Source organism: Schistocerca gregaria, chromosome 7 (assembly GCF_023897955.1).
Source record: "Schistocerca gregaria isolate iqSchGreg1 chromosome 7, iqSchGreg1.2, whole genome shotgun sequence".
Classification (NCBI taxonomy): Eukaryota; Metazoa; Arthropoda; class Insecta; order Orthoptera; family Acrididae; genus Schistocerca; species Schistocerca gregaria.
In genome coordinates, this window is record NC_064926.1 from 208482 (window position 1) to 217885 (window position 9404).

At 52.4% G+C, this 9404-nt stretch overlaps 2 non-coding genes across 2 annotated transcripts; both read left to right on the top strand.

Annotated features, from left to right (window-relative positions):
• The first annotated feature begins 5872 nt into the window (after positions 1-5872).
• Trnar-ucg (transfer RNA arginine (anticodon UCG)) lies at positions 5873-5945 on the top strand. Its single transcript has one exon. It is a non-coding gene; the product is annotated as a tRNA-Arg (tRNA).
• A 2980-nt stretch (positions 5946-8925) lies between these two features.
• Trnar-ucg (transfer RNA arginine (anticodon UCG)) lies at positions 8926-8998 on the top strand. The gene has a single exon. It is a non-coding gene; the product is annotated as a tRNA-Arg (tRNA).
• Positions 8999-9404: the final 406 nt, after the last annotated feature.

Below are 9404 nucleotides of genomic sequence, written 5' to 3' on the forward strand. Positions count from 1 at the left end.
CACATTGGGTGGAGGGAAGGAAGCGGTGCCGGTGGAGATGCTGGTGGATGCGGCGGGTTAGAATGGATTCCAGGACCTTGCTGAAGACCGAGGTAAGGCTTATAGGACGGTAGGAGGAGACAGCGGAAGGTGGTTTATCGGGTTTGAGGAACATCAGGATCCGGGAGGTTTTCCACAGGTCGGGGTAGAAGCCGGTGGACAAGACCACATTGTACAGCCTGGCCAGGGTGGAGAGGAAGGGGGCGGGAGCTTCACGGAGGTGACGGTAAGTAACACGGTCGTGACCAGGAGCAGTGTTGCGTTTGGTGCGGAGTATATCGATGATGTCTTGAGTAGTTATAGGGGTATTGAGTTCAGTGTGTGTAATGTTGTCCAAGTACTGGAAGCCAGGAGCTAGTGGAGGGATAGAGGTGTCAGTTCGATCGCGGACATCGGGGAAGAGGGAATAATCGAACTGGGGATCGTCAGGGATGGTAAAGACATCGGTGAGGTAGGAGGCAAAATGGTTGGCCTTACTAAGGTTGTCAGGAAAGGGATTGTCATTATGAAGGAGAGGATAGTAAGGGGGGGGGTTTTGATCCAGTAAGGCGGCGGAAGGCTGACCAGTATTTGGACGAGTTAATAGGTAGGGTAGCATTAAGACGGGTGCATGTCTGTCGCCAGTCCCGGCGTTTCTTAGCCGCGAGCAAGTTCCGGATGTGTCTCTGGAGTTGCCGGTGGCGTTGTAGTATGTCCCGGTCACGCGTGTGGAGGAAGGCACGGTAGAGACGACGGGATTCTCGAAGGAGGAGGACGGCCTGTGGGGGTAAAGTGGGACGGTGCGGGTGGATGGCGACGGTAGGGATGTGGGCCTCCACGGCCTCAGACAAGGTCTGCTGGAGAAAGGATGCGGCATGGGTTATGTCATGTGGGCGGTGGTAGGTGAGGGGGTGGCTATCGACCCAGGTAGTAAGGGTATCCCGGTATGCATTCCAGTCGGCACGGGAGTAATCATGGACATACTTGGGGGGAGGGTCAAGGCGAGGATCGGGACGGGGGCGACGACCGTCTGATATGGTAAGAAGGACAGGGAGATGGTCACTGCCAATAGGGTCGAGGACGTCCACCGCTATGCGGCCAAGGAGATTGGGGGAGGCTAGGACGACATCGGGTGTGGTATTGGATTCAGGGCGGGTGTGTTGGGGAAGAGGAAGGACATCTCCTTGGATGGTGGCGAGGAACCGATGCCACCGCCGTAACTGGGTGGCGGAGCGACTATGGATATTGAGATCTGCGGCAATCACGTAGGAGGAGAAGGTACGGTCGATGTGGGAAAGGAAGTCAAAAGGAATAGGGGCAGAGGGGCGGACATAGATGGTGGCGCAGGTAACGGTGAGGCCGGGGAAGAATAGACTAAGGATCAGGTGTTCCGTGGGGTTGGGAAGGAGGGGTTGGAGCCGAACAGGGATCTGGCGATGGTGGCCAATGGCAACTCCGCCACGCGCTATCGGGAGGGGGTTGTCAGAGCGGTGAAGGAGGTAGGGCGAGGTATGGACAGTATGGTGGGGCTGGAGGAATGTTTCGTTTAGGAGGAAGGCATCCACGCGGTGGGTGGTGAGGGTATGCATAAGGAGATTCTTGTTGACAGGAAGGGAACGGATGTTGTTAAACAGGATACGTTGCTGTCGCGCCATAGTGGGAATTTAGACGAGGGTGTCGAGACGGGAGAAGGTAAAATGGGCCTGGTTATGGGAGTAGGTGGCGTAAGTGTTGAGCTGGAAGACGGAACGGGCGGCAAGGGATACCTGCTGGAGGGTGTGGGGGCGCTGAAAGGGGTGGATGTTCTGAAGGACAACGGTTACAAAGCGGATGATGTCCTCAGCTGTGGGGGGGGGACGGAGGGAATTGCCGGGAGGGGTGGGGGCATCCAAGGGGCGGACAGGGACAGTGAGTTCAGGAGCGGAGGGAGGGGGTCGGGCCTTGCACTTTTGGGAGTAGGTTGGGTGTTGGAGGTTACAGGTGTTACAGGAGGGGGGGACTGAAGGTTGGGGCACTGCCGGAGGAAGTGCGCTTCTTTGCAGTGCGGGCAGATGGGGGCCTCGCGGCACTCAGATGTAGGATGTGCATTATAGCGCAAGCACCACTGGCAGCGGATGGACTGTGGAGGGGAGCGGGAGGGGTCGACCTTATAACGGCGGTTGAAAAGGAGGGCACCCTCCTTGAGGAGGAGGTCTATGGAGGGAGCATGCTCGGAGAACACCCGCATGAGGCGGGTGGGGCCGGCTGGATTGTGAATCCGGCGGACAGCTCGAACCTCTAGATAGGGATGGGCCTTCAGCTCCGCCAACACCTCCTCCTCCGTGATCATCGGGCTAAGCCGAGTGATCACGGCAGTGAGGGTCGGTGGGCGACGGGGCGGCTGGGGTTGTCGGGATGAGGAGGGGGGGGAGCAGGGGCAAGGGATGCATGGGGACCAAACCGTTTGAGGGGAATGCGGGAGAGGATGTCGGAGTGGAGGGTGGGGCTGGGGGATGTGATCAGGACGGAGTCCCGACGGGGGGTGAGAAGGGAGATCGGGGCTCCGGGGAAGTGCTGGCGGAGGAGAAGGGTAAGATTGCGGGCCTCCAGGAGAGAGGGATCAGGGTGAGAAAGGAGGTACCTGTAGGAGGGGGAGGTAGAGGAGGGAGTAGATAGGGAAGGTGAGGTGGTATCCATGGCATCCTGGGGGGTTGGAGGGGGGAGAGTCTGCGACTTCTTGGGAGCAGAAGAGGCTGGGGTGCCGCTGGGACGTTTCACAGCGGGAGAGGGACGGGAAGAGGTGTGGGGGATGGGGACGACCGGGAGATGGCGGGAGACGGCAGGTCCCACCGGCGGTGCAGGCACTGGTGGTGGTGCTGGTGCTGGCGCTGGGGCTGGAGCTGGCGCCACAGAAGATGCAGTGGCAGTGGTTGGCACTGGCGATGGCGAGGGCGATGGTGATGGTGATGGTGATGGTGATGACGATGATGATGGTGTGGCGTGGGTGGTGGCCCGACGGGCAACAACCCTGGCGGGGGTGGCATGAGTCACATGTGGGAGGGGAGGGAATGGGTCACGTGAGGCATGGGGGGTAGGAACAGGGGAGGGAGCAACAAAAGGAGCGGGGGTGGGAAGAGTGAGGAGGGGGGGAATATATGGGGGAGGCGGTGAATGAGCACACCACGTGATGGTGGTGGCAGCAAGTGAGGGGGACGTGTACACGATTGCAGTGGTAGTGGCGGTAGTTGTGGGGGTTGTCATGGTGAGAGGATAAGTGGGAGAGGGGAAAAGAGGAAAAATAACAGGGGACAGTCAAAGGACAAGGACAAGAGACTGACGAAGAGGAAGGGTAAGACGTAAGCAGAGACGACAGAAAGAAAGACGGGCAGGGAGCGGCGGCGGCGGCGGCGGCGGCGGCGGCGGCAGCGGCGGTCGGCAACAGCAGCAGCGGCAGGAACCGGATACGGTGGCGGCAACCGGCGGCGGCGGCGGCGGCGGCGGCGGCGGCGGCGGCGGCGGTTGGCAACAGCAGCAGCGGCAGCAGCGGCAGGAACCGGATACGATGGCGGCAACCAGCGTCGGCGGGAGACCGGCGGCGGCGGCGGCGGCGGCGGCGGCGGCGGCGGCGGCGGCGGCGGCGGCGGCGGTGGGAACCGGCGGCGGCGGCAGCGGCGGCTGGGACCAACGGCGGCAAAGGCTCGGGACAACGGCAGCTGCAGCGATCACTGAAACTCCTAGCACTTCGAAATTAACGACAATAATATCGAAGGGCGCAACCCTCTCGAGTTACGCCGAAGAACTGCGTTAGCTCAGCGTTAGAGCAGTGCTCTAATAAACCAGGAGTCGTAAGTTCCATTCTAACAGGAGAAAGATGAATTTTGGAAATCAGTTGTGCGTCGTGGCCGTATAGCAAACAGTATCTGTGATGACGAACAATTACCGACAGGCGTTTTTTTAAGAATTACTCTCAGATGTGATTAAGGCGAATGGCGCAGATAAAGCATTTACCAAAGCGGTACAGCATACGGTGGGACGAGGCAGTCTGAATTACATTTTATAGATGTATTTCTCACATATCTCAGAGCCTCTCGCGATATTCGTCGTCGTCGTCGTCGTCGTCGTCGGCGCCGCTTCTGCAGAAGTAGCAAATTTCCAGCGTAGCAAATCCGGCGAGGGACGCCCTGCCTTCGATTCCGAATGCACAAAGTGTGTGGTCTTGTTTCTCAGTCTATATTTGGTCGGTCTCGTAAGAGGTTGAATGTACCGAGTGGGTGGGAAAGAGCAAGCGGCTGCGGCTGTGTAGAACGAAAACACAAATCCTCAGGGGTGTGAGCGTTTCGAGATGAGTCGTATACATGTTATAGTTGGTCGTCAGTGACCGTGTGGCCTAATGGATAAGGCGTCGGACTTTGGAACTGAAGATTACAGGTTCTAATGCTGTCATGCTCGTGTTTTTCCAGTTCTGAAAAAGAAACATACCGTTTTAATGTAGCAATTGAGCACTACGAAACCGTCTGAATGTTGCTGTTGACCATTTTTTGCTTGGAGATGCTCTTGAGCTTGAAACACACGCAACAAGACCGGTGTTAACTAGCGAAATGGTCGGCAGAGTGCCGACACCGCGAGTTTTGACTGGCACTTACACATCTGAAACAACGTCGGAAAGTAACTCGCTCGGCTTTTGAGTCACATAAAGTATGTGTGTTAATTTTGACGCAACTAGCTCTGCATGTTGTCATGCAATTTCCTTACCTCTCAGAAATGATTATGACATAAAAGTGAAGTACGTGACGAGTGTGACGTTAGGAAAACATTAGGCAGCATGGAGAGATTCTGTATGGGACCACCCAACCCAAACGAGTACTGTGTGACGTGCTACCCGGCAGGTTTCGCAGTCGGTAGAGCGTCAGACTCTTAATCCCAGGGTCGTGGGTTCGAGCCACACGCTGGGAGGAACGGAATTTTGTTCCGCTGCAGTTGTAAATTACCGTTTTTCTGATTACCGAGATGTAATCTAAAAAGCAACTTTAAACTTTGCCTATGTCTCTGTCAGTCACAAGAAAACTGTATTTGAAGGTGAAAGTGATTTTGTAGACATGTGTGAAAGACATGTTCTGAAATGCAAGTGTTGTTGTTTGGAGAGAACATTGGTTACGTGTCAGATGTGTAGCTAAGCAGTAATGGGTCGTCATAGCTGCAAATATTAGCCGGTAATATGAAGTGTTGTCAGCTGAAGTCGGATGATGCAGACGGCCGTAAGGACGAAGTACCCAAGAGTACCGCTAGGCCGCGCCTCTTTAGCTCAGCGGTAGAGCAGTGTTCTAATAAACCAGGAGTCGTAAGTTCCGTCCTAACAGGAGAAAGATGAATTTTGGAAATCAGTTGTGCGTCGTGGCCGTATAGCAAACAGTATCTGTGATGACGAACAATTAGCGACAGGCGTTTTTTTAAGAATTACTCTCAGATGTGATTAAGGCGAATGGCGCAGATAAAGCATTTACCAAAGCGGTACAGCATACGGTGGGACGAGGCAGTCTGAATTACATTTTATAGATGTATTTCTCACATATCTCAGAGCCTCTCGCGGTCGTCGTCGTCGTCGTCGTCGTCGTCGTCGTCGTCGCCGCCGCTTCTGCAGAAGTAGCAAATGGCCAGCGTAGCAAATCCGGCGAGGGACGCCCTGCCTTCGATTCCGAATGCACAAAGTGTGTGGTCTTGTTTCTCAGTCTATATTTGGTCGGTCTCGTAAGAGGTTGAATGTACCGAGTGGGTGGGAAAGAGCAAGCGGCAGCGGCTGTGTAGAACGAAAACACAAATCCTCAGGGGTGTGAGCGTTTCGAGATGAGTCGTATACATGTTATAGTTGGTCGTCAGTGACCGTGTGGCCTAATGGATAAGGCGTCGGACTTCGGATCTGAAGATTACAGGTTCGAATGCTGTCACGGTCGTGTTTTTCCAGTTCTGAAAAAGAAACATACCGTTTTAATGTAGCAATTGAGCACTACGAAACCGTCTGAATGTTGCTGTTGACCATTTTTTGCTTGGAGATGCTCTTGAGCTTGAAACACACACAACAAGACCGGTGTTAACTAGTGAAATGGTCGGCAGAGTGCCGACACCGCGAGTTTTGACTGGCACTTACACATCTGAAACAACGTCGGAAAGTAACTCGTTCGGCTTTTGAGTCACATAAAGTATGTGTGTTAATTTTGACGCAACTAGCTCTGCATGTTGTCATGCAATTTCTTTACCTCTCAGAAATGATTATGACATAAAAGTGAAGTACGTGACGAGTGTGACGTTAGGAAAACATTAGGCAGCATGGAGAGATTCTGTATGGGACCACCCAACCCAAACGAGTACTGTGTGACGTGCTACCCGGCAGGTTTCGCAGAGGTAGCCGGCTAGCGCAGTCGGTAGAGCGTCAGACTCTTAATCCCAGGGTCGTGGGATCGAGCCACACGCTGGGAGGAACGGAATTTTGTTCCGCTGCAGATGTAAATTACCGTTTTTCTGATTACCGAGATGTAATCTAAAAAGCAACTTTAAACTTTGCCTATGTCTCTGTCAGTCACAAGAAAACTGTATTTGAAGGTGAAAGTGATTTTGTAGACATGTGTGAAAGACATTTTCTGAAATGCAAGTGTTGTTGTTTGGAGAGAACATTGGTTACGTGTCAGATGTGTAGCTAAGCAGTAATGGGTCGTCATAGCTGCAAATATTAGCCGGTAATATGAAGTGTTGTCAGCTGAAGTCGGATGATGCAGACGGCCGTAAGGACGAAGTACCCAAGAGTACCGCTAGGCCGCGCCTCTTTAGCTCAGCGGTAGAGCAGTGTTCTAATAAACCAGGAGTCGTAAGTTCCATCCTAACAGGAGAAAGATGAATTTTGGAAATCAGTTGTGCGTCGTGGCCGTATAGCAAACAGTATCTGTGATGACGAACAATTAGCGACAGGCGTTTTTTTAAGAATTACTCTCAGATGTGATTAAGGCGAATGGCGCAGATAAAGCATTTACCAAAGCGGTACAGCATACGGTGGGACGAGGCAGTCTGAATTACATTTTATAGATGTACTTCTCACATATCTCAGAGCTTCTCGCGGTCGTCGTCGTCGTCGTCGTCGTCGTCGTCGGCGGCGCGGCCGCCGCCGCTTCTGCAGAAGTAGCAAATGGCCAGCGTAGCAAATCCGGCGAGGGACGCCCTGCCTTCGATTCCGAATGCACAAAGTGTGTGGTCTTGTTTCTCAGTCTATATTTGGTCGGTCTCGTAAGAGGTTGAATGTACCGAGTGGGTGGGAAAGAGCAAGCGGCAGCGGCTGTGTAGAACGAAAACACAAATCCTCAGAGGTGTGAGCGTTTCGAGATGAGTCGTATACATGTTATAGTTGGTCGTCAGTAACCGAGTGGCCTAATGGATAAGCCGTCAGACTTCGGATCTGAAGATTACAGGTTCGAATGCTGTCACGCTCACGTTTTTCCAGTTCTGATAAAGAAACATACCGTTTTAATGTAGCAATTGAGCACTACGAAACCGTCTGAATGTTGCTGTTGACCATTTTTTGCTTGGAGATGCTCTTGAGCTTGAAACACACACAACAAGACCGGTGTTAACTAGTGAAATGGTCGGCAGAGTGCCGACACGGCGAGTTTTGAGTGGCACTTACACATCTGAAACAACGTCGGAAAGTAACTCGTTCGGCTTTTGAGTCACATAAAGTATGTGTGTTAATTTTGACGCAACTAGCTCTGCATGTTGTCATGCAATTTCCTTACCTCTCAGAAATGATTATGACATAAAAGTGAAGTACGTGACGAGTGTGACGTTAGGAAAACATTAGGCAGCATGGAGAGATTCTGTATGGGACCACCCAACCCAAACGAGTACTGTGTGACGTGCTACCAGGCAGGTATTCGCCGAGGTAGCCGGCTAGCGCAGTCGGTAGAGCGTCAGACTCTTAATCCCAGGGTCGTGGGTTCGAGCCACACGCTGGGAGGAACGGAACTTTGTTCCGCTGCAGATGTAAATTACCGTTTTTCTGATTACCGAGATGTAATGGAAAAAGCAACTTTAAACTTTGCCTATGTCTCTGCAGTCACAAGAAAACTGTATTTGAAGGTGAAAGTGATTTTGTAGACATGTGTGAAAGACATGTTCTGAAATGCAAGTGTTGTTGTTTGGAGAGAACATTGGTTACGTGTCAGATGTGTAGCTAAGCAGTAATGGGTCGTCATAGCTGCAAATATTAGCCGGTAGTATGAAGTGTTGTCAGCTGAAGTCGGATGATGCCGACGGCCGTAAGGACGAAGTACCCAAGCGTACCACTAGGCCGCGCCTCTTTAGCTCAGCGGTAGAGCAGTGTTCTAATAAACCAGGGGTCGTAAGTTCCATCCTAACAGGAGAAAGATTAATTTTGGAAATCAGTTGTGCGTCGTGGCCGTATAGCAAACAGTATCTATGATGACGAACAATTAGCGACAGGCGTTTTTTTAAGAATTACTCTCAGATGTGATTAAGGCGAATGGCGCAGATAAAGCATTTACCAAAGCGGTACAGCATACGGTGGGACGAGGCAGTCTGAATTACATTTTATAGATTATTTCTCACATATCTCAGAGCCTCTCGCGGTCGTCGTCGTCGTCGTCGTCGACGGCGGCGGCGTCGTCGGCGCCGCCGCCGCCGCTTCTGCAGAAGTAGCAAATGGCCAGCGTAGCAAATCCGGCGAGGGACGCCCTGCCTTCGATTCCGAATGCACAAAGTGTGCGGTCTTGTTTCTCAGTCTATATTTGGTCGGTCTCGTAAGAGGTTGAATGTACCGAGTGGGTGGGAAAGAGCAAGCGGCAGCGGCTGTGTAGAACGAAAACACAAATCCTCAGGGGTGTGAGCGTTTCGAGATGAGTCGTATACATGTTATAGTTGGTCGTCAGTGACCGTGTGGCCTAATGGATAAGGCGTCGGACTTCGGATCTGAAGATTACAGGTTCGAATGCTGTCATGGTCGTGTTTTTCCAGTTCTGAAAAAGAAACATACCGTTTTAATGTAGCAATTGAGCACTACGAAACCGTCTGAATGTTGCTGTTGACCATTTTTTTGCTTGGAGATGCTCTTGAGCTTGAAACACACACAACAAGACCGGTGTTAACTAGCGAAATGGTCGGCAGAGTGCCGACACCGCGAGTTTTGATTGGCACTTACACATCTGAAACAACGTCGGAAAGTAACTCGTTCGGCTTTTGAGTCACATAAAGTATGTGTGTTAATTTTGACGCAACTAGCTCTGCATGTTGTCATGCAATTTCCTTACCTCTCAGAAATGATTATGACATAAAAGTGAAGTACGTGACGAGTGTGACGTTAGGAAAACATTAGGCAGCATGGAGAGATTCTGTATGGGACCACCCAACCC